The 26264-nt window shown below is 41.7% G+C and overlaps 1 protein-coding gene across 6 annotated transcripts in view; it reads right to left on the reverse strand.

The window, feature by feature from the left end:
* Positions 1-26042, reverse strand: part of LOC136877483 (serine/threonine-protein phosphatase 6 regulatory ankyrin repeat subunit B) — a 36676-nt gene extending 10634 nt beyond the window's left edge. For 2 of the 6 annotated variants that reach the window (XM_067151571.2, XM_068228665.1), the window contains exon 1: positions 25751-26042. The gene's annotated coding sequence lies outside the window, so the exon portion shown is untranslated. Of the gene's footprint in view, positions 1-12571; positions 12644-12728; positions 12783-25750 lie in introns of those variants that run through there. The other 4 variants (XM_068228667.1, XM_068228663.1, XM_068228666.1 and 1 more) reach the window with 4 other exon arrangements.
* Between the last annotated feature and the right edge of the window lie 222 nt (positions 26043-26264).

Consider the following 26264-nt stretch of genomic DNA (forward strand, 5'->3'; position numbering starts at 1 on the left):
CTAATTCATTCCTGGTTACCAGCGTTTCGCCCCCGTATGTTAAGTTGGGCTCATCAGTTGGTACTTAGCACACCCACCAAGACGCATGGCTAGTGCATACCGCGGAGGCCACTGCGTAGGTTAATTGAAGCCACCAACGTGTCGGTAGTTTCTTAGAAAACACTCCTATTTATTTATCATTTAGAACAACTTCCCAAAGTCCTGAGTTGCCATGAGACAAACTAAACCAAACAATTATTTTTTAAACATTTTCTTAGTTTTTCATTTAAGAAAGCTCCTTAAGATCATGTCCATAAAGATGGTTCCTCAAAAGAGATATTGGGCCTTTTAAGGCCATTAAGGCGATCTTACATAAGGGCTCTTTTTGAAACCTCTTTGAGGATTTTCGAACACAGAAGAGGAATGGTTCCTCGAACTCTTACCATTGATGGTTATAGAGTGGCGTTTCTTCACAATCAGAAAGTTGCAAAGAACTCGTGTAGTTTACGGTTATTGGAGCTGTTAGGCTATCTACTAGAAAAAGACCTTCACCAAGCATCTCTTGAAGCCATATATTATTATTATTATTATTATTATTATTATTATTATTATTATTATTATTATTATTATTATTATTATTGTTATTATTATTATTATTTGAACTATGATGGAATTTCTTCAAAATACTGGTGATTTATGATTAAATAAAAGAAATGTCTTCACGGTAAAAGTCTGGTTAGAATTATTTTAATATCTTATTTTCTATTCCAATAATATTCTGCAATTAATCATTATCATTTAAAACTTCACTAAAGAGCTTCATAAATTGCTTAATTTTAACTTTAAATGCATAAGTTATCTAAGTGCAGAATTGTAAGGTTTTCTACTGCACTTTCTTTCTTAATCAGTTTACCCTCCAGGTTTGTTTTCCCTTCGGACTCAGCGAGGGATCCCGCCTCTAGCGCCTCAAGGGTAGTGTCCTGGAGTGTGAGACATCTGGTCACAGATAAAACTGTGAAGAAGGACCAGTACACTCAAAATCTTTAGTATCCCATGGCCAGAAATATTCATTTCAGGAAAAAAATCAGTACAGCCCTCAGAACCCCCCAGTTCCTACTTACACACACTCTCTCATTGGTCACATCCATTAGACGCTTTAACACATGCACACATTTGAAGAGTGAGGGGAGGTGGAGAAGTACCAGGATTTCTAACATGAACCAAACACACACGGAGGGGAAGGTACTTGCTTCCCCGCCTGCCCACACGTCCCACTGGATCGACAATGAAGGGATAGGGAAATGAAGGGAGGAACCACACGACTCCTTCAAGGCAACAGACGTCATGTGTATGTCAACACATTGACGGTCAAATTCTCCACTTTCTTTTTAATTCTTGTGTGCGAAGTCTGGCTGAAGTGTTAGCGGTCTCGACTATGACTTAATTATCAAATGGCATCATGCTCAACCACTGTAAGAAAGAATTACCCTTATTTTTGTCAATATATGCCTTGTTAAATACTACTACTACTACTACTACTACTACTACTACTACCAATTTTTATCCTAAAAAACTAAAGTAAAAATAACCTGGCATTAAATAAGTATGAGTATCAAAGGGGCAAGGGCATTTGGAAAACCGTTCCACGAAGTTATTGTCAGTGCTGATCAAATAATTAAATGCCATATATTGGGGTGGGATTACATCGTGCACACTTCATCGCAATTAAGGTAAGGAAAGGGTGTATTCTGCCCGAAGGCAGTTCCGAACCTCTGCCAAGGTGTGCCTGAACCGGAGTTTACGTACGGTAGGGTGGCCGGTTCCTTTCCGCTCCTCCATTCCCTTACCCCCCGCCAACAGCGCGTGGCAACCCATACTAATTTTGAGCACGCCCAATGTTGCTTAACTTCGGAGATATCACGGGATCCGGTGTTTCAACACGGCTACGGCCGTTCATCGCAATTAAATGACAGTTAATTAATTGTTTTCCTTGATTAGGAAAAGCCAGTGTAGGCAGAATGATTAACCATAGAGTGCGCAACTTCGCAACCCATACCTCCTGGAAGACAAACACATGTGGCGTAGCCTTGGTTGCTTCTCCTTCATCCTCAGGGTTGGTCAAAATCTTCGCCCGAACGTTACCTGTTTCCTTTTCCACTCGAAATTCTTGTGATCGCGATTATACCTCGCCCAGGCGGCCTCACCTGCTGTGCTGAATGGGGGCCTTGTGGGGGATGGGGAGATTGGAGGGATAGACGAGGAAGAGGGAACCAGCCGTGGCCTTAAGTTAAGTGCCATCTCGGCGTTTGTCTGAAGAAGTGGAAAACCACGGAAAACCATTTCGAGGATGGCTAAAGTCGTGAAGTGGGAATAAAACCCCATCTACTCAGTTGACCTCCCGAGGCTGTTCTAGTCCTCGTACCACTTTTCAAATTTCGTGCCGGGCTTAGGTGGCTCAAATGGTTGAAGCGCTGTCCTTTCAACCCTAACTTGGCTGGTTCGATCCCGGCTCAGTCCGGCGGTACTTGAAGGTGCTCAAATACGTCAGTTTCGTGTCGGTAGATTTACTGGCACTTAAAGATACTCCTGCGGGACAATTCCGGCGCATCGGCGTCTGCCAAAACTGTTCAAGTAGTCAGTGGGACGTAAAGCCAATAACATTATTATTATTATATTTCGTGGCAGATCTGGGAATCGAACCCGGACCTCCGGGGGTGGCAGCTAATCACAGTAACTGTAAATCCTCCGTCGAGTAATGAGTAACCCGTTTGCTCTAATATCGCCGAGCCAAAAGAAAAAGTATGACGGTCAAGTGGATAATTTGGCTATGCCTAAGCGCTTAAAACGATAATTCGAACTATGAGTTGGGGGTGGGGGTGGGGGGAAGTAAATAATAAGTAAAAAAAAAGGGGGGGGGTGAAAGCTTTGTCCTCGAATTCCTTAATATCGCCGCGCCAAAACTATAGTTCCGTTATTATGAGTTTCGACTTGACGTTTGAGCGCTGCCTTTTGGCGGAGGGTAAGTGAATTAATCAACAGCCAATCATAGGCAGCCGATCGCTCCGATTAAGACTCCAGTTCCGGTTAGCGGTGTTGTCGATCTGTTGTTTACTGTAACCACGTGCTATCAGCTGTGTGTTGTATTGTGCTCAGTTCTTTTCGCGGTCTTTGTGTGTCTTTGTGCTGGGTTGTTGTTCGTTTATATTTCGTAGTGTAGAGTTTATAAATGAATTGTTTAGTATTTTTAATAGCATAGCGCGTTATAATGTAGTGAATAGTGTGTAACAGGTGATCTAGTTTATATAGTAGCTTAGTTTAATATTTCGTTCGGTAGTTATATAGTAGGTTAATTTTAGGCCCGTGTGTGAATTTGATATTCTGTCATGTTGACTACTACGTCTACGGATGAAGCTCCCAAGAGAAGAAAGCCCTTCGGACGCGGTACTCCACTAAGGAGCCAGGCCCGGGAAATGGCGACTAGAAAGAATGAGTTCATTGAGTGGTTGAAGGAGCACAATATTTCGGTTCGCGATGACATGGGGGAAGGGGGATCTTATGCATCTCTTGAAACAAAACAAGCTCCAGTGCCCAGTTTATGTGGTGGATGAAATAGCCAGAAGGAACGGGCATAAAGTAGTTCACCTTCCACAATACCATGGCCATTTTAACGCCCCAGAACTGATTTGGGGCCAAGTGAAGGATTATGTAGCTGAGAATAACCGACTCTTCACAGTTTCGGAAGTTGAAAGATTTATTTTCGAAACCGTAGGCCGTATAAGTACGGAGGACTGGAGCAACGTGTAAGACACACGAAATCCGAGAAGATTAAAGCTTGGGAGAAAGAAAGCCTCACAGACGATTATGTTGAAGACTTTATTATCTCTTTAGGGTCAAGCGAGAGCGAAACCTCAGCAGACGATGACAATGCTGATAGTGACTCAGAAATTGGTGGTATATTCGCTTTGTAGGATTATTTCCTTCGTTACCGGGCGAGTTGGCTCTGCGTGTAGAGGTGCGCGGCTGTGAGCTTGCATCCGGGAGATAGTAGGTTCGAATCCCACTATCGGCAGCCCTGAAAATGATTTTCCGTGGTTTCTCATTTTCACACCAGGCAAATGCTGGGGCTGTACCTAAATTAAGGCCACGGCCGCTTCCTTCCAACTCCTAGGCCTTTCCTATCCCATCGTCGCCATAAGACCTATCTGTGTTGGTGCGACGTAAAGCCCCTAGCAAAAAATAAAAAATAAAACATTCCTTCGTTACGGGAAACTGAATCTAAACAGCAACGCGAGATCTTCTACATGGTGAGTAGAAATTTAATTTTCTCACGTTTTATCTGTTCGAGCATTGACATTCATCTTGCGTGAATCATATATGTTGCTACAAAGAATAACTGATTATGAACTTATATTCCAGTATTTACATTACGGTACTGTTCGAGCTGTGTATCGTCAATCAGCTGTTTGTATTCGTAGCAGTTTGGCACCACCGTCTGACTTCCGGCTATCTGTCAAGTCGAAACTCATAAAAACGGAACTATAAGCAAGATATGATGATATACAATTGCATATACCCTAAGCCGTAATATTACGTTGACTGACTGCTGTTGTTACTGTGTGTTGTCTCTCTGGAGGTCAGGGAGCTGATGATAAATGAATAGAGCTGCCCACAGTACCTGAGATTTAAATAAAAGAAGTTTGTAATCTTACGTCATTGCCATACGCCGTTAAGTCACGATGCGTAAACCTGATCACGAATATGTTACTTTATATTTCAAAAGTCTCACTTGCATTGATCGAAATTCGTTTCACAGCCAAGTTGGTGAGAAAGTAGCACCAGATCACTGAGCCATCACTCACATTTGCACCCAGTTATGTGATGTAATACCGAGTGGTTCACCAGCCTCTTGCAATTTATTTTCATGCAACCCGTCGCGTTTAATTCAATATTGACATTCATCGGTCCCTCTCCCTAAACCGTAGTAATATAACGAGTTAGGGGAGGAAAACTATCGATAGTGCTATCGATAGTTATCGATAGCGACCACTATCGTCTGACATCGATAGTCAACGTTAGTTTTTTATCCTTCCTCATTGCCTTATTTTTCTTTTCCTTTCTTTTGCTAGTGGCTTTACGTCGCACCGACACAAGTAGGTCTTATGGCAAGGATGGGATAGCAAAGGCCTAGGAGGTGGAAGGAAGCGGCCATGGCCTTAATTAAGGTACAGCCCTAACATTTGCCTGGTGTGAAAATAGGAAACCACGGAAAACCATCTTCAGGGCTGCCGACAGTGGGATTCGAACCCACTATCTACCGGCTTATTTTTCGCGCTAACAGAAATTGTACAGCTGTTTGCAGTTAACTGGTGAGGAATTAGTTCCAATTCATAGGTGTACATTTAAGTATATTTCTGTACCTGCGACTTCAGTGCCGGCAGAAAGACTATTTAGCATTTTGGACGGTGGAATTCTCCATTCAACCTAACCTTACTTGAGTTGATGCCAATACGGGACAAAAAATGAGATATATAATTTGTCAGAGATTGTATGTAGGCGACGGAAGATAAGGCACATTTTAGGTCAAAGACTTCATGAAAGCAACTGAAAACTCTCCTGCCACCTGTTGAGAATTCTGTAAAACTTTTTCGAAAGATATTACAATACCCAAGAAAATGTCGGGCGATCGCAAAATGAACACTGCAGCTGAATGAAAATTTCTCGGGCGGTCACGGTATGGGCAAGCGCGTGCAGCCCGAGAATGTCTCGGACGTGCCTCTGAAGAGATTTATGAGTGATTCCGATTTGAATTTCAGAAATTACATAGCATGAAATAGTTGTGCTTTCTACTCATATTTTGTGGATTGTGTTCAATAAATGTTCTATTTTCAAGCATAATGATATGATTCGTTACACTTTTTGAAAACTGTCGATTACTTTCGACAGTAGAGCTCATAATATCGGAAAATATCGATGGCGATTACTATCGATAGTTTGCCGCCTCTATAACGAGTTGTGTGGGTACGGGCTAAAAACCAGCAAGAAACGATTAAGTTATTGTGGGTACCACGAATGAACCCGTAAAAAAAGTGCAGATACGAAGAATATGTACCCTACAACAGAAGACACACACACCAGGAAGAGGTATTGTATAGGCTGGAAACTGCGCCCTGTGTGTCAAGCCTCGCAATAGCTCACTCGGCAAAGGTTTGGTGGAAGTTGTGATAGTGGACGGTGCTCGAAAGTTCGAATCCGATGCAAGTTGTTTTTTATATTTTTTACAGCCAGTTGACTGCGATGTGGCAAGGTTGCATACTTAATAGTTTCCACATACTGATTTGTTTATTCGGCCCTAAGAAGGGCCATTATAAATAATTTCGTGTGGCTATTTCTAGCCGAGTGCAGCCCTTGTAAGGCAGACCCTCCGATGAGGGTGGGCGGCATCTGCCATGTGTAGGTAACTGCGTGTTATTGTGGTGGAGGATAGTGTTATGTGTGGTGTGTGAGTTGCAGGGATGTTGGGGACAGTACAAACACCCAGCCCCCGGGCCATTGGAATTAACCAATGAAGGTTAAAATCCCCGACCCGGCCGGGAATCGAACCCGGGACCCTCTGAACCGAAGGCCAGTACGCTGACCGTTCAGCCAACGAGTCGGACAGAAGGGCCATTGGTATGGTGGCATATTGTATGGATCTGGTTGGAATGGGCTAGGAAACATGTGAGAGGGTTTCAATTACCTACGTATTTTGACGCAGCACCTGCTTGAACTGACGACCTCCGTGGTCGATACAGAGCTGCACGCGATGTTATGAGGAGCGTCTGCCACGTTGCAAAATCTCCGGCGTAACGGATTGGTATGCCTCGATGATGAGCTATCCATGGTCACCAGGACTGCTCGGCTCCTGTGCATACACCAGTTGTTTTACATGTTCCCACAGAAAAAAATCCAGGGGTTTAAGATCGGGCGATCTGACGGGTCAGGGAAGAGGTCCTCTCCTTCCTATCCATTTAACAGGATACGCCGCATGGAGATGGTTCCGGACGACGACCACCACCACCCCGTGCGGTGGAACTCCGTAACGTTCAAACTGTATCCTGCACCGGTCAAGGAGTGGTACATGTTCAAAAACGGTGGCAAGTCATCTTGGAGAAATCGCAGATTGCGTTCACCCATCAGAAGTCCCTGAAAGAAGTGGGGACCAATGAGGTATATGTGTCGTGTCCTCATCCTGAGGTGGTGCAGCTCTTTTCAGGCACACCCCCATTGGAGGTGAGCTAAACTCGTGTCCTCATCCCGAGGTGGTGCAGCTCTTTTTAGGCACACCCCCATTGGAGGTGAGCTGCATGTACCATTTCAGTCACATACCAGCCCTCCTGCCATTCTTAAATTTCTGGCAGTACCGGGAATCGAACCCGGGCCCCCGAGGACGGCAGCTAATCACACTAACCGTTACGCTACAGAGACGGGCACCAATGAGGTGATCACGCACTATGCCGCACCATAAGTTTACGCCGCACTGTACCTGAAAAGCTGCGTGTCATACCCAATAGGAATTATCCACACTCCACGCATATTATGTCGATTAACGGTTCCATTGTTCTGGATCCGTGCTTCATCCATAAATAAGATGGTTGCTAAAAAGGCGGAATCAGTGTCCACAACCTGTAGGGCCCATTGATAGAACGCCACCCGACCATCGAAATCATGACCATGGAGCTCCTGTAAGTGCAGATGGTACGGGTAAAACCGCTGGGTATGCAATATCCGCATAACAGACGCCCGGCTGATGTTCATCTCCTGTGCAATGACCCGTGCGCTAGCGTGAGGGTCATGCCGGACAGCGTTCAACACAACCTCTTCATTGTTAGCAGGCGTCACGGGATGATCTCGAACAGGCCGTGTCCTTCCCAGGGACGTAGTCGCCCGCAGATTTCGTTCCACACCTGTCGGTTTTCGTCTATTCAGAGAGCGTTCTTGATACAGGCGTTGTGCCTGGTATGCATTCTGTCTAGTTTTTCCATAGATAAGTAACATATCCACATACTCGTCGCTGGAATACATCACGAGGCAGTGAATAAGCTTTGTGTTGTGTTGTGTTGTGTTGTGTTGTGACTTGCCTCGAAGGAAGTGAGATAGCGCAGCTACATACCTACCTGCCATCGCATGTTGTTATTGTTACAATAGGTCACACTTTGCCCTACCTGTGGTCTACGAAGCTTGGAACATGTACGACGGTAGCTAATTGGTTGCCTGTGTATTAGCCACATGCCATCACCTCCTCATCCTCGTCCAACCTAGCTCAATAAACTATGCCGCGATACAAACGGCCCATTACAGGGCCAAATAAGCAAATCAGGCTGTGGAAGCTATTATGTATGCAACCTTACCACATCCCAGGCAATTGGGATTCCGAACTTCGAGCACCGTCCACATCACAACTCCCTCCGTACCTCTGCCAATTGAGCTATTTCCATGCTTGACACGCACCGCGCAGTTTTCAGCCTATACAATACATGCTTCTGGTGTGCGCGCGTGTGTGTGCGTGTGTATGTCTGTGCAACACCTGTTGTAAGGTATGTGTTGTTCGTATCGTTTTACGGGTTCATTCGAGGTACCCATAATGAATTAATAGTGGCGCTCACTCGCATCTCGTTATATTATCCCGATTTAGGGAGAGGAGCCGATGTATTTCAGAACTGTAATAAAGAAATTAAATGGCGTATGGCTTTTAGTGGCGGGAGTGTCCGAGGACATATTCGGCTCGCCTGGTGCAGGTCTTTTGACGTGACTCCGTAGGCAACCTGCGCGTCATGATGAGGATGAAATGATGGTAATAATAATAATAATAATAATAATCGTATGGCCTCAGCTACCGTGTGCAGACATTTCAATTTGACGCCATCTGGCTGTCTGCTCGTCAATTTCGACGTTCCGTTTTACTCTAGGCCCCCACTAGATGGCAGACCGAGTAAACCGAAACTCTCTTGGGCGTCTATGGCTGAGATTTAATGAATTTTGTCGGGTAAACACCAAATGTGTCACCAGATATCTTTTACATGCCGACATCGTACGACATGGAGTGTCGAATGGACTTTTTTCCGCCCCTTCAAAAATCCGACTACCTCTGCCGGGTTTGAACCCGCTATCTTGGGATCCGGAGGCCGACACTCTACCGCTGATCCACAGAGGCAGCTATGAAATGATGGTGAAGACGACACATACACCCAGCCCCCGTGCCAGCGAAATTAACCAATGGCGGTTAAAATTCCCGACCCTGCCGGGAATCGAACCCGGGACCCCTGTAACCAAAGGCCAGCACGCTAACCATTTAGCCATGGAGCCGGACAGAACTGTAATAAAAGCGGGGGGATGCATAAAACTAAATCGCAAGGAGCTGATGTACCAACTGGTACAGTACCATTCTGCCGTTGACCACTTCCGGTTCTCTCAACTGCAGTGTGAAAAGCCAGGTGATAGGTGGCAAAGCATTTCAGCAGTTACTTGCTTCTGAGAATTGTACGGAACATGTGAGGGACTGTTGCTTGTGTATTAGGTAATCGATTGAAAAATAAAGTATTCTATTGAAGAGATAATTTATTTAGTGGAATATTACCGTACGTAAAATTAACTATAAAAGATGCGTTCGGAGATTTGCTCATCAATATCCTGCCTGCAGCATTCCGACAAAATCCTGCGTTTCGAAGTTGGTGACAAGTGGCGTACTACGGGTTCACCTTGTGATGTACAGATAAAACCAAAAACACATGTTTTAATTAAAGACAATACGTAGAACTTTTCTTATCATAACAACAGCTATATTCCGATAACATTGCCCTTGTCCTTATCACCTCTGACTTCTTTATTTTCTAATGGAAAGTACAGCTATACCCCAGATAATTTCCGAGACCAAGTATCATTCATACTAAAAATATGCTACTAGAGCAGCCTCAAGGTGCGCCTTTGTTGCACGAGATGAGTTGCTTATCTTAACTGGCAGACTGACTTGACGATTTATGAGGACAATGCTAAAACTTCCTTCTGGCTTCCTAGAAGCGATTTAAACTTACCATGATGCTGATTTTCCTGATATTTGAAGTATTTAAAGAGTACACGACTCGACTCCAACCTGAAGGTAGAGAGGCTGTGAACTTACGGCTCCAGCAGGGTGTGGGAAAAATGTTGGGAGAATGAGAGGAAGAAGAATGCCTTCTAAAGAGCGTTTCTATAGTAGAACTAGGTATTAATTTCCAATTATACTACTGTACTATCTTTATCGTGCATACACCAACTTTGATTGATTGGTTGATTGATTAACTGCTTGACTGATTAATTGATTGATTGATTGATTGATTGATTGATTGATTGATTGATCGATTGATTGATTGATTGATTGATTGATTGATTGATTGATTGATTGATTGATTGATTGATTGATTGATTGATTGATAGATAGATAGATATTATCATTATTTTCTCGAAACATGCAGAAGCCTAATATGAGGCTCTTACAGTTTTCAGAGAAAGGTAGACCTGCATATTTTAAAATAAAACGTGATTATATGTATTTTGTAATCTTTCAATATATAAAATATTGGGAAAAATTTATCTTTCACTTTGAAATGAAAATGCGTGCACGAGATGGTTAAAGGATAGAGCAACGCTATCGTAAATTTTTCCTATCTTGTTTCCATTGTTCGATCTCGTTGTTATTTTAGTTTATTGGCCTCAAGACCTGCTTTTGATGTCTTTGTTGATCAGCCCCATATACATACTTGTGTGTATACCTAAATGTGAAATCTGTTACTGTAATAACTTATTAATTGCAAATACTGTACTGTGTTATAGTGCCATCTGATGAGTGTATAAACATTCGGAAAAGTCAATCACACTTTCAGGGTCATTGTTGAAGGAGTTAATGACCGAAGAGCGAAATTCTGATTTGACGATACCAGTTCTGTAAGGTAACGGATATAGTTTAATTAGGAGTGTCTATATTTCCACCCTAAGACAGTTGTAGAAAAACACAAGGAAACGTATGATAAAAGGCATCTGGAACGTACCCATAATAGGAATTAAATCTTTATGGTCTGGATTGTTCATGGCATTCGATAGTATTCAACTAATGCAATGCATGTGGACAAAAAAAAAGAAAGAAAATTAACCTTTTGAACAGGCACACCTCAATTAAAGTACTGCCTCATCCTTTGTCAGCTCAGGAAATATTTGGGAGAAATGGATGAGGGAACAGAAGGAACCATTTCAGAGAATCAAAACCGTTGTGTGTGTTAAGAATTTCGAATCAAAATTTATGGTTAGGGGAGATTTCTTTCCACTCGAAAGTACTGAACCCATTCACATTCCCCAGAAAATTCCCAAGCTAGTATTTAAAACAATTCTTAGAATTTTCCGAAATCAACTGTGGTGGCTCCATCTACATTAAAACGACTCCGAAGACTTAATGACCAATCTTTACATTCTCTCTTTGCTCCTTTTAAGTTTGTACAACCTCCTTGTGGAATGTATGTTTATCAAGATGTTTATGTAGGTTTTGTTTATATCTGGTTGTTAATTGTGTGTGGTGCTGCGTTAACAATAAATCATTGCTTTTTACCTTTTTCATTCTTGAATAGCAATTTAAGAGCACGAGTCAAGTTAACTTACTTTAACAGTGGTGACCCCGACGTGATGAAATAAAAACGTGTGCATTCAAGTGTCGTGCAGTGTAACTGTTGACTGTTGTGTTTCTGTAAACACGCCTAACACTGAGAATACGGAAGGAACCCTATCAACAGACATTTACGAGAACAGAAATGCACATATCGCACGCGTCTCGGTAAAAATACCACCAATTTGGCGAAAGAACGTAAAATTATGGCTGATGCAAATCGAGGCACAATTCTGTTACCGCGCTTTCGAGCGTGTACATAAATAAAAATAAGATAGGAGTAAATAACATAATAATAATAAGGTAGAAATAATATAATACCAGTAATAAATAATAATGATAATGTGATAGGAAAATAATACCAGTAGTAAATAATATAATAATACTTGTAGTAAATAAGATAATACTTAATAATATGAATAAGGAGGTAGAAATATGACGCAGTGGCGGAGAATTCATATAAACCAAAACAGGGAACACTTACAGGCCTAAAAATGACAACTAAGGCAGGATGTGGAAGCTGCGGGAAGCCCTTATCGGGGTACATGGAACGTATGACGTTATGGGGGAGAAAAGACTTACAAGAAACACCCTCTAGCTCAACTATATTAAAAATGACAAGAAAGTTTTACAAAATACAGTTCCACGACACGGAAACAAGACATACTTAAGTGACTTAACATAAAACTTGATTTAACAATGAAGGTGATGCTACATTAAAGGTATAGTTTAAAGCGAAAGTATTTAATGGATGAAAGAATTGAAAGTACGGCGATTGGAACCTAGGGTAAACTCGGACTCATCAAATTAAACTTTTAAGATGACATTAAGAGAAGAAATAATGAAACACAAAAGGAATTAAACTAAATGAAACGAAACCGGAAAACATTGAGAATAACATTGCAAAAACACTGAAATAACACTTACTTCGGAAAGGCAGGAGTTCCCGAGGGTAGCCCTCGAGCGCGAACGCTCGCGAGGGCGGTCGGATGGAAAATGACGCCGAGCTCACGCATCATAATTCGAAGCCGGCCACAAGGCCGGAAATGGCCCGATTACAATCAACCAATAAGATCAAACTTACCCTAGATTCCTGGACCTTTTTGCCAATAGGAAATCTTGTGACCATATATGGTCATTTTACCATCGTTAGCAATTGCACAAGTTCTGGAACATTACGATTACAACACCAAAATTTCATCATAGGAAACCACACGTGTGGTACAGGTACAGGATGCTCCAAAATAAATCACCTTACAAATTTTACATCAGATTACATAAAAACTACATTTAAAAAAATCACTTCAAAACACTTTTGCATGTTGAAATGTTCATACAGTTCAATATTTCTTGCGGTTACATAAAATTCCAGTAGAGTCCAGAGTTGCAAAAAAAAATTTAAATCCTTCAGACAAATAAAAAAAATTAAAATTTATATTTCCAAACACACTGTAGTTTCAGTTCTCCGTCCCACCAACCGGTGACAAATTCGCTACGACCGGTATTACGGCAGAATTGACAAAATTTAATAAAGTAAACTCGTGTCCTCATCCCGAGGTGGTGCAGCTCTTTTCAGGCACACCCCCATTGGAGGTGAGCTGCGTGTACCATTTGAACCATATACCAGCCCTCCTGCCATTTTTAAATTTCTGGCAGAACCGGGAATCGAACCCGGGCGTCCGAGGACGGCAGCTAATAACACTAACCGTTACGCTACGGAGGCGGACACAAAATTTAATTACATAATAGGATCGCTCGAGCCTGATGTCGCAGAGCTTGTAAGTGACTTTCTGAATCGATCATTATCCAATACACCTTTTACAGACCTCAAGTCTCGTCTAACTGAATTCGAGGAATCAGACGGACGAAAGGTAACCAAACTTTCAACAGAAATCGAACTTGTGATAAGAAGCCTAGTCAGTTACTCAGAGAAATGCGAACCCTTGCTGGAACACAAGTTCAGGACGACTTTCTAAGAACTATTTTCATGCAAAGGCTACCAGTACATTTAAGGTCTATATTAGCATATTCCAGTGATACACTGGACAACCTAGCAACAATAGCAGACCGAATATTGGATTATTCGAGCCCTAGCATATCTGCTATTCAGTCGCAACCGTCAGCATCACCCATCGATAGGATTTCTAGGCTTGAAGAACAGATTGAATAATTAACATTATCAATAAATAGTGTTCTGAATCGACCACAGTATCGTTCTCGCTCAAAGTCCCGTTCACCTCGTCATAAACATTATCAACCAGGTGGTTCATTAGGCTGGTACCATTTCACATACCGACAAAAGGCGAAGAAGTGTACTCTCCCATAAAGTTTTACTCTTACTTCTTCTGATTCGGGAAATGCTCAGTCCCCTCGCTAGAGGCGGCACATAGTGACGTGAGCCATGTAAATTCTCGCCGCTTATTCATTACAGACCGCTCCTCTGGCAGGCGATTTCTTATCGATTCAGGAGCGGATTTGTCCGTTCTTCCTCCCACAGCACAAGATAAAAAGCGTGCTTGCAAACGCCTTCTATATGCAGCTAACGGGACACCAATCAAAACGTACGGCGAGCGCTTAATTCCACTTGACTCTGGTTTGAGACGATCTTTTTTGTGGCCATTCACAATAGCTGATGTTCAGCAATCTCTCCTCGGTGCTGACTTTCTTAATAAGTATGGGTTGTTAGTTGATATAAAACACAAACGTCTCATAGATGGCACAACTAATTTATCAACCCACGCACTACCAGTATCGTCCCCTGTCTCAGGAAGTGCTCATTTACTCGACCCTCACAACAAATACTCTATTCTACTACAAGACTACCCAGGCCTACTTCAGGACAATCCAGCATTTACTGCAACCGACATACATTTTTTCCACACCGTCTCTACAATCGGCCCACCAGTCGCTGCCAAAGGGAGAAGACTGCCTCCCGATAAACTTGCTCAAGCGAAGATGGAGTTCCTGAAAATGATCGACTTGGGTATCTGCAGACCTTCGAAGAGTCCTTGGTCCAGTCCTCTCCATATGGTACAGAAAGAAGATGGCTCATGGCGACCCTGTGGGGACTACAGGGCCCTCAATGCCACCACAGTTCCAGACAGGTATCCTATACCTCATCTCCAAGACTTCAATACCAGACTATCAGGTAAAACAATTTTCCCAAAGATCGACCTAATCAGACGTTTCCATCACATCCCAGTCGCAGAAGATGATGTGGCCAAGACAGCTATTATAACCCCGTTTTGTTTATTTGAATTTGTCAAACTTCCATTTGGTCTGCAAAATGCTGCCCAATCTTTTCAAAGGTACATGGACTCCATTTTGAGAGATTTGGACTTTGTGTTTTGCTATCTCGATGATATCCTGATTGCATATCAAAATGAAGAAGAGCATGAGCATCACTTAAGAATCCTCCTTGAACGACTGCATAAATACAGTATCAATGTGAATCTTTCAAAATGTGTTTTTGGTGCATCAGAAATTTCCGTCCTAGGCTGCAGTGTGTCATATTCGGGCATCAAACCACTCTGCGACCGTGTTGATGCTATTTGCTCATTCCCACAACCTCGTACTATTGCTGACTTGAGACGATTTCTTGAATGAGTAAATTTCTATTACCGGTCATTACCAGACACAGCTGCTACTCAACGCTCACTTTTCAGTCGTTGTAAAGACACATGCAAGCGTGATCGCAGAGAGTTTAACTGGACACCTGGAGCAGTAAAATCCTTCACACATCTTAAGGAACAAATAGCAAATGCCACCCTTCTGGCACATCCGTCAGGTGACATACCGTTAGCATTGCTGGTTGACGCATCTAAATTCGCAATGGGAGCTTTATTACATCAAATCCGTGATATAAAGATGGAACCACTAGGATTCTTCTCAAAGACTTTCTCCAATACACAGAAGAATTATAGCACGTATGACCGTGAATTATTGGCAGCTTATTCAGCTATGAAGTACTTTCATCACTTACTAGAAGGCAGAAATTTTACCATCTACACTGACTTGCCTTTCAACAACGTCTTGATAAAGCGTCGCCCAGACAACTTCGACATCTAGACTTCATTGGTCAGTTCACGACTGACTTACGGTACCTACGTGGGAGAGACAATATTCCAGCTGACTTCTGTTAACGCATCTCATCCATTTCCATACCATCACAACTATCATTTGATGAAGTTGCCCAAGCACAGGCATCATGCCAACTACAACAATCCACAGAGACAACACTCAAGTTCAAGACCATTACATTACCATCAGGAGCTGAATTAATTGTTGATGTTTCTACAGGAGAACTCCGACCATTTTTGGCAAGTCAGTTCCGTAAATTTGCATTTGATGCATTACACAATATGGCTCACCCAGGTATTAATGCATCTACCAAACTTGTACGACAACGTTATGTATGGCCGTCAATGAGACAGGATATTAAATTTTGGACTAAATCCTGTGTAGCCTGCCAGCGTTCCAAGGTCACGAGGCATACTACCAGCCCTATAGGCACATATGAACCAGTGGACCGCCGTTTTTCTCATATTAATGTAGACATCATCGGCCCTCTTCGTCCATCTGAAGGATAAACCTACATCCTTACTATAATTGATCGTTTTTCAAGCTGGCCGGAAGCTACGCCCCTGATGGATATAACAGCTGAAACAGTTGCATATGCCCTGCTGTACACATGGATAGCTCGATACGGCATACCATCTGTTATCATCACTGACCGAGGCAAACAGTTTGACTGTTCTCTTTTCAATAACCTGATGAAACTCCTAGGCGTTCACCACATCAAAACAACTGCGTATCACCCTGCTGCTAACGGGAAGATCGAACGTTGGCATCGTCAACTAAAAGTCGCACTACGTATACAACTCTCCAGCAACTGGATGCCCCAACTCCCGCTAGTTCTTCTTGGTCTCCGATCTATCATCATACCTCACTTAGGTTCTACTCCTGCTGTACTTGTCTATGGACAACCAGTGAGGTTACCAGCAGTCTTCGTGGAGGAGACGCCACCAATGACATATGTACCTTCCTTTGTCTTGAAACTCAAAGAGCACATCAAGTCCTTACGTCCAGTTCAACCAATACCGGTACACCACTCAGTGAGAAAGACATTCATTCCCTCTGACCTTCTAACTTGCTCCCATGTATTTGTTCGTCATGGCTCAGTTCGGAAACCATTACATCCAATCTACGACGTACCTTTCAAAGTACTTACTAGAAGAGAGAAACATTTTGTAATTCAATTGCCCAACGGTGAACAGACTGTATCAATAGACAGACTGAAACCTGCTTTCCTTCTGGATGACAAATTTCCTTCACAAAATGAAAAATAACAGCCCAACTACCAACAACTACAGAACACTCCTCCATCTCCTGCAGTAGAAGAGAAGTGTACCTGTTCTGGACGAACTGTTCGCTTTCCAGCTAAATACCTCTCCGCTATCACTGGGTAGGGAGTATGTGGTGGCTCCATCTACATTAAAACGACTCCAAAGACTTAGTGACCAATTTTTACATTCTCTCTTTGCTCATTTTATGTTTGTATAACCTCCTTGTGGAATGTCCGTCTTACTAATAAACGGTATATAACTTTTATACAAGGTTTATACACCGTTTATGTGAAATTCGTTACTAATAAACCGTGTATAAGCCTCCTGTGTATACATCTGTTATAGTTATTCATTGGATTGCTTATACAGACCAGGACCCTTGTATAAGCGTTGTATAGCAGCGAGGAGCGGAAAAAGAAACGAGTGAGCAGTTTATTTTCGTGGTATTTATTGTCTACAGTAATATAATCGTGGTGAAATATTCGACTTATCCATGTAACATTGAAAGAATGGACGATAACGTTGATGATCTTCACGATATTTTAAACATAGAAGACATACACCATTCAGAGGTTATGGACGCTAGACATCTTCGTAAAGTAAAACACTTTAAAAAGACGGAATGGCAATGAATAACTATAAAATAAATTATGGTTGGGCGTATTTTTGTGTAATAATGTGTTACTGCTTAATAGACACTTGATATTGCGAGTTTATTATACATTATCTGCCCCTACAAAGATCTTTCTCAAATTTGAGTACCTGTAAAATGGGACATATTCCTCGAGATGAAAAATGGCATAACTTGAAAACCATACGTAATATGATTTCCATACTTTGTAGCTGAATACCCAGAAATATGATGTATAAATGCCTAATAGAAACTTTTTTATCAAACCTTTTTTTAAGCTACAAAACAGTTTTTCCTTTCTCCTGAAAAGTAAGGATTTTGGAATGTGTACACTTTTCAAGTCGCCGATTCAATTACAATTGCTTGCATTTTCCGTACTATCCCAGTTAGGAGCTATTGATCTTTTCTTAAGCCTTTCCATTTCTTTTTTTGACGTTCATTACACAAGCAAGCTGAAGAAATGTTGATATCAGTACAAGCCAATTTCCAGCTGTGACAGTGTTGCCACTGCCTTTTCGATATGCCGTGCTACTGTGCGACTTTCCGGAAAGTTTTGCTCGTAGATAACCAGCAGAAGCGATCATAAAGGCGGTGAACGTTCGACATACGTCAGTGAACTGCAGGAAGAGATTCCTACGCCTTGGAACGAGTGTATACGTGCTGTATAGTAATACAATGTGTATACCTCGTTTATTAGTAAGAAAAATGTAAAACGCTTATACAGGGTTTATTCACTATTTAACTAAACAAGAGTTAAACAACTGTATAAGGACTTTTTATTAGTAAGACGGTGTATGTTTATCAAGATATTTATGTAGGTTTTGTTTATTTCTGGTTGTTGATTGTGTGTGGTGCTGTGTTAAGAATAAATCATTGCTTTTTACCGTTTTCATTCTTGAATAGCAATTTAAGAGCACGAGTCAAGTTAGTTTACTCTAACACAACTAACTGTCTTACTTCACAATTAAACTCAAAAGGTAGGAGAAAACCGGAAAAACGATTACAACTATTAGGAACGAGGATAACTTTTAAGTGGTTAATTTTCGGGTTGTTACGTGTTTGTGAGATAAGAAAATATAGGTCTAGACTAGAAGAAAGATTGATTAATTCATGTCAATTCGACAGCCGTGAAGGTGGTTGTTGTTTCCTGTTTTCTAGCCTGACAAATCCCAGTTAGTAGGACCTTAATTACTGTAAGTCCGTCATCTCAGCCTGAGCTTTTTCCAACCCAGTGTAGTGGAAAACGTATTTCTGTACGTGCGACGTTAAACAGACAGCGTAACAACAACAGTCTTAAATATTGTTACGTGCCATCCCTGCGGTAGCTCCTTTTGGTACTTCCTGGAAGGGGCTAGTGAGTCAGACGACCGGGCATCTACCAGATAGCCTGTAGGGTGGTGTCGACCTTTCCATGTATTGTTCTCGTCGGCTGGCTTACGTGCGAGTTTCTGGGAGATGCAACGAGAATGTTCCGTCTCTAGCCACGTCGCGAATATTCTAGTTCATATCACCCGAGCAATAAAAAGGGAGACTAGCCGCGAACGGTGAGTGAGCGTTGGACTAGGAGTCAATCTTAGAGTCACTGTGGGACTCAGTGTATTGGGGTTCGGTGGCTCGGCTGAGGGCGACAAACGTGTTGGCTGTCGCTAATGTCCCACAGAGGTCTGAACGAGGCGCTGTGGTTGTTGTTGCTTCGGAGTGTCGAGTGAGTAGCTGGAAGGAAGACTGCGTACGGCACGGAAGACTGTTTACTACCTGAGAGTACTGTGTTCTTCTGTAGACTGAGCATCGTCGTAGAGTCAGCGACGAGAGCAGTTATTTTGTTCAATGTGTTCTACTGTGTGAATTACTGGACTGTCTCTGGAATCGAAGCAAGGAATAGTTATCGTGTGTTGTGGCGAGTAGCCATGTGTTCAAACTTATTTGTAACCAGTTGCTGTGAAAGTGAAAGTCCCGTCAATCAGGCGTATAGCATCCTTCAGGTAAAGATTGCCCAGTTGGAGCCCTGCTGTGAGAGACTTGTAAATAAACAGCAATTAGTAAGTGTGACCATTCATGATCGAATAAAATTGTGCGCATGTATTGGGTTATCCTGAAATAAATTAGAGTAATAAAACACACGCTGTTTTATTCGTGACAATATCACACAATTATTACGTTACAGGTCCGATCCTTCAGAGAATGAAGATATTGGCGACGGTAGGGGAAGTGCCATGAAAGGCATGAGTAACTAAACTACCTGAGCCTCGCAAACCTAATAATATCCGCGTCGGAAGAGAAGCAGGGTCGATAAACGGATGTTGTATAGGAGTGGTGGTGGTGGTGGTGGTGGTGGTGGTGGTGGTGATAATTGTTTTAAGAGGAAGATGTTGTGTAGGAAAGATGAGTACGAGGAGTGTAGAAGCTACGTCGCATTGAGCTTGAGGCCTCGTGGTAACTACTCCACGTTCCCTGGCAGCGAGTGACTCGTGCTAGTAGACTGACTCATAAGTTAAATAACTCCTATTCAGGTCAAATCCTGGCGCTATGGTTTAACTTACAGTAGATAGCAGTTGAAATAATAATAATAATAATAATAATAATAATAATAATAATAATAATAATAATAATAATAATAATAATAATAATAATAATAATAATAAGTGAAATCTGTCTGCAAACGAATAAGGGTACAAAATCTCTAGGACGAAGAAATTAGATAGAAGTGCATGGATATGATTAGTGAGAAGTTTCGAACAGTAGACAGTAAGCAGGTTCAGGATATAGAAAGTGAATGGGTAGCATACAGGGATGCTGTAGTAGAAACAGCAAGGGAATGTCTAAGAACAACTGTGCGTAAAGATGGGAAAAGGTGAACATCTTGGTGGAATGATGAAGTGAGAACAGCTTGTAATAGTAAAAAGAAGGCTTATCAGAAATGGCTCCAAACAAGGGCCGAGGCAGACAGGGATTTGTACGTAGATGAAAGAAAAAGAGCGAAACAAATAGTTGTTGAATCCAAATAGAAGTCGTGGGAAGATTTTGGTAATAACCTGGAAAGGCTAGGTCAAGCAGCAGGGAAACCTTTCTGGACAGAAAGAAAGAATCTTAGGAAGAGAGGGAAAAAGGAAATGAACAGTGTTTTGACTAATTCAGGTGAACTCATAATAGATCCAAGGGAATCACTGGAGAGGTGGAGGGAATATTTTGAACATCTCAATGTAAAAGGAAATCATCCTGGTGGTGTTGCGAACAGCCAAGCTCATGGGGAGGAGGAAAATGATGTTGGTGAAATTACGCTTGAGGAAGTGGAAAGTATGGTAAATAAACTCCATTGTCATAAAGCAGCAGGCATAGATGAAATTAGACCTGAAATGGTGAAGTATAGTGGGAAGGCAGGGATGAAGTGGCTTCATAGAGTAGTAAAATTAGCATGGAGTGTTGGTAAGGTACCTTCAGATTGGACAAAAGCAGTAATTGCACCTATCTATAAGCAAGGGAAGAGGAAGGATTGCAACAACAATCGAGGTATCTCATTGATTAGTATACCAGGCAAAGTATTCACTGGCATCTTGGAAGGGAGGGTGCGATCAGTCGTTGAGAGGAAGCTGGATGAAATCCAGTGTGGTTTCAGACCACAGAGAGGCTGTCAGGATCAGCTTTTCTGTATGCGCCAGTAATTGAAAAATGCTACGAGAGGAATAGGCAGTTGTGTTTATGTTTCGTACATCTAGAGAAAGCATATGGCAGGGTACCGAGGGAAAAGATGTTCGCTATACTGGGTGACTATGGAATTAAAGGTAGATTATTAAAATCAACCAAAGGCATTTATGTTGACAGTTGGGCTTCAGTGGGAATTGATGGTAGAATGAGTTCTTGGTTCAGGGTACTTACAGGGGTTAGACAAGGATGTAATCTTTCACCTTTGCTGTTCGTAGTTTACATGGATCATGTGCTGAAAGGTATAAAATGGCTGGGAGGGATTCAGTTAGGTGGAAAGGTAGTAAACAGTCTGGCATATGCTGACGACTTGGTCTTAATGGCAGATTGTACCGAAAGCCTGCAGTCTAATATCTTGGAACTTGAAAATAGGTGCAAGGAGTATGGTATGAAAATTAGCCTTTCGAAGACTAAATTGTTGTCAGTAGGTAAGAAATTCAACAGAATTGAATGTCAGATTGGTGATACAATGCTAGAACAGGTCGATAATTTCAAGTATTTAGGTTGTGTGTTCTGTTCTCCCAGGATGGTAATATAGTGAGTGAGATTGAATCTATGTGTAGTAAAGCTAATGCAGTGAGCTAGCAGTTGCGATCAGCAGTATTCTGTAAGAAGGAAGTCAGCTCCCAGACGAAACTATCTTTACATCGGTCTGTTTTCAGACCAACTTTTCTTTACGGGAGCAAAAGCTGGGTGGACTCAGGATATCTTATTCATAAGTTAGAAGTAACAGACATGAAAGTAGCAAGAATGATTGCTGGTACAAACAGGTGAGGAAAAATGGCAGGAGGGTAGTCGGAATGAGGAGATAAAGGCTAATTTAGGAATGAACTCGATGGATGAAACTGTACGCATAAACCGGCTTCGGTGGTGGGGTCATGTGAGGCGAATGGAGGAGGATAGGTTACCTAGGAGAATAATGGACCATGTTATGGATGGTAAGAGAAGTAGAGGTAGACCAAGACGACGATGGTTAGACTCGGTTTCTAACGATTTAAAGATAAGAGGTATAGAACTAAATGAAGCCACAACACTACTTGCAAATCGAGGATTGTGGAGACGTTTAGTAAATTCACAGTGGCTTGCAGACTGAGCGCTGAAAGTCATACCAGTCTATAATGATAATGTATGTATGCATGTATGTATATATGTATGTATGTATGTATAATAATAATAATAATAATAATAATAATAATAATAATAATAATAATAATAATAATAATAATAATAATAATAATAATAATAATAATAATAATAATAATAATAATGATAATAATAATAATAATAATAATAATGATAATAATAATAATAATAATAATACCGAGCTCGATAGCTGCAGGCGCTTAAGTGCGGCCAGTATCCAGTATTCGGGAGATAGTGGGTTCGAACCCTACTGTTGGCAGCCCTGAATATGGTTTTCCGTGTTTTCCTATTTTCACGCCGGGCAAATGCTGGGGCTGTACCTTAATTAAGGCTACGACTGTTTCCTTCACGCTCCTAGCCCTTTCCCATCCCATCGTCGCCATAAGACCTATCTTTGTCGGTGCGACGTAAAGCAAGTTGTAAAAAATAAAAAAATAATGATAATAAAATTATATAATATTATTTTATATGTATTATTATTATTATTATTATTATTATTATTATTATTATTATTATTATTATTATTATTATATTCTTCCCTGGTCTTTTCCTAATTTCCTAAGTGTGTGGCTATGCTGGGTGTAAGGAAAAGAGACATGATTGTCCGCTGGGTCTGCTGCAGGCCACAACGAGAGTACTGTTGGGAGATCAGAAGAATGCACATGCCCGGTGAGGTACGGGGCGAAGGGGTTTTCACCAGCAGAGCCAGTGACGCAATGGTTACCATAGAAACTCCGCTACTACCCAGGCGACTTTGTATTGTCTTCTACTGGCAGCTTTCGCTCAAGTCAGTTGTAATCCAGCAAACTGCAAAGTATGAGTGAATATCTTCATGTAGCAGATAAGAGCATATAAGAGCCGATCTGTCTGGGCAGAACAGGAAGTTCGTGTTTTCAGGCCACATTCCTCATTCCTGCATTCCTCACATCTCTACACAGTACGTGCCGTTGCCATGACAACGCGAGGTTCTTCGCCAGTTTGTCTGCGAGCGGATGTGACTTAGGTCATGGAGGGCATTTTGTCTCTCTAGATCAGGTTTCCAAGTTTTGTGTCATGTTGTCGCTTTTTTATACCACCTTATTTTACATGGCACCCATCAAGCTACATTAATTACGAGCGAATGGAAATCAAAATATAACAATAACAAATAAATAGCCAATCTTCTTCTTCTGCCGCTTCTCCCACATCTGTGTAGTCGCGGGTGCAAATTCATGGCCAATAATGTTTAAATATTTTTTAAAATGTATTTTTTGACTGAGTAAACGTGCCGTCATATTTTGCTACAGTTTTCTACTGCAGATACATGTGGAAGTTGTCTTTCTGCTATGGCGAATACATTTTCAGTGAAACGTGGAAGTTTGAGAATACAGATGAAAAAAATGCGTGCATCCGACCTGATATATAACAGATCTGAAAAATTCACCAAGCTCATGCAAGTCATTGAACTTTTCCGTAAACATGCCATTTTACTATATTATTATTATTATTATTATTATTATTATTATTATTATTATTATTATTATTATTATTATTATTATTATTGAAGAATCACCGTGGCTTAAGCGGCAGCGCGCCGGCCTCTCACCGCTGAGTTGTGTGGTTCAAATCCTGGTCACTCCATGTGAGATTTGTGCCGGACACAGCGGAGGCGGGACAGGATTTTCTCCGGGTAGTCCATTTTTCCCTGTCATCTTTCATTCCCGCAACACTCTCCAATATAATATAATTTCATCTGTCAGTCATTAATCATTGCTCCAGAGGAGTGCGACAGGCTTCGGCAGCAGGCACAATTTCTATCCTCGCCGCTAGATGGGGGCTTCACTCATTCCATTCCTGACTGAAACTGGAACCAGGCTGAGGATTTTCATTATTATTGAAATGCTATGTATTGTAATGCTAATCAAAGGGATGTTAAACTCGTAACACGTGAAACGATGTTAAATTCGTACAAACTACGAAAAAGTAGAAGATTGAAGCCTTCAATATCTAAAAACCTTGGCACTAAGTAGGACAGAGTGGACATCACTCTGCTCAGCCACCTGTACCTCTAGATGGTGGTGGTGGTGGTGGTGGTGGTGGTGATTGTTGTTTTAAGAGGAAGTACATCTAGTCAGTGGCGTAGATACTTCTTTTCCTTGGGGGAGGGGGGATGTGAATAATAAAACATATTTTTAAATGCGTAGTGGTCCATTTAAATGTGAGTTACGGGTGGGGGGTGGGGGGGATTAAAATGAAAATCCACAGCCTGTTTCCAGTTTCAGTCGGGAATGGAATGAATGAAGCCCCCATCTAGCGGCGAGGATAGAAATTGTGCCTGCTGCCGAAGCCTGTCGCACTCCTCAGGGGCAATAATTAATGACTATCAGATGAAATGAAATAGTAATGGAGAGTGTTGTTGAAATGAAAGATGACAGGGAAAACCGGAGTACATGGAGGAAAACCTGTCTCGCCTCCGGTCTGTCCAGCACAAATCTCACACGGAGTGACCAAGATTTGAACCACGAAACCCAGCGATGAGAAGCCGAAGCTCTGCCACGTGAGCCACGGAGCCTCTTGCTGAAGGAGGGATATGAATTGAAATAACAATACAAATAATGAAACACATTTTAAACGGATGATTTTGTAAATTGATGTTTTTATTATTTTACTATATTTATAATAAGGAGTGCAAGCGCCTCATGAGAGAGATATTTCCCCCTTATCTACGTCACTGCAACTAAGCAACCATCCTCTATTAATATTAATCTGAGGAAAAAAATGGAAGGGAACCGACACTTCGAAGTATGAAGGAATCGGCCGAAGAAAGACAAGGGCCATGAAGGGCATTAAAGACTCCCTAGACCTCGAATGCTCTCATACCGTCGGGGTCGAAAAAGAACAATAGTTGATCAAGGAGGCTGGATGGAACAGATGAAAGTGAGGAGTCTGGCGCAAGTGGAAGCAATGCTAGGACTCAGCTAAGGGCCCCGTGGTCGCCAACCTATGGTTCCAAGTTATCAGTCCCTGAGGTCCCTTTTAGTCGCCTCTTACGACAGGCAGGAGATACCGTGGTATATGCATGTCTATCGTTGATGGTAATCTATTTTTTTCCTGTCAGAGAATCAATCCTACGTCCTACCGGCTGAATCGAACATGTTTTCGCTGCGTCGGCTAGGTGGCCTTCAAATACATACCCACCAATAATAATAATAATAATAATAATAATAATAATAATAATAATAATAATAATAATAATAATAATAATAATAATAGATATTTAAAAGGAGTGTCACAGTAACATGTACTTACCATGTTCCTTCGGCTCCTATCTCTCTGTTGGAAGACTGAGATTATGCGGTGACGCTGATGGGAGGAGCCAGATGATTCAGAGAACTTTTTCCTCTTACGCCCTCGCCGAGGGAGCCTACTTTTAAACTGCATAATTAGAAAATAATGATAAAACTGAACACAACTAAGCTGGCACAGAAAATCTTTTATTCTCTTCATTTTGGTGGTATATTATTTCAATTTTAAGAAGCTGAACTTGACCTTGGTTGAAGCTCCCGCTAATATAGTGCGAACTTGGAATTGGCGACACAGCCTTTCCTGTATCATCGCACTCTAGTATACAAATGCCTGGACTGATAAGCGAGTAGCCGCGCATTCTAGTTTTCTTTAGATGAACTTCTGGGAGAATCGGTTTGCTTGTGTTTTGTTTTCTTACAAACAATCTTCAAGAGATAGCGCGCCGATCTGCACTCTCTACCAAGGTCTATTTATAAAAGGTCAGGACACGAATGGTACGGTACTTCTGGAACCGCCA

The sequence above is a fragment of the Anabrus simplex genome, chromosome 7, assembly GCF_040414725.1.
Source record: "Anabrus simplex isolate iqAnaSimp1 chromosome 7, ASM4041472v1, whole genome shotgun sequence".
NCBI lineage: Eukaryota > Metazoa > Arthropoda > Insecta > Orthoptera > Tettigoniidae > Anabrus > Anabrus simplex.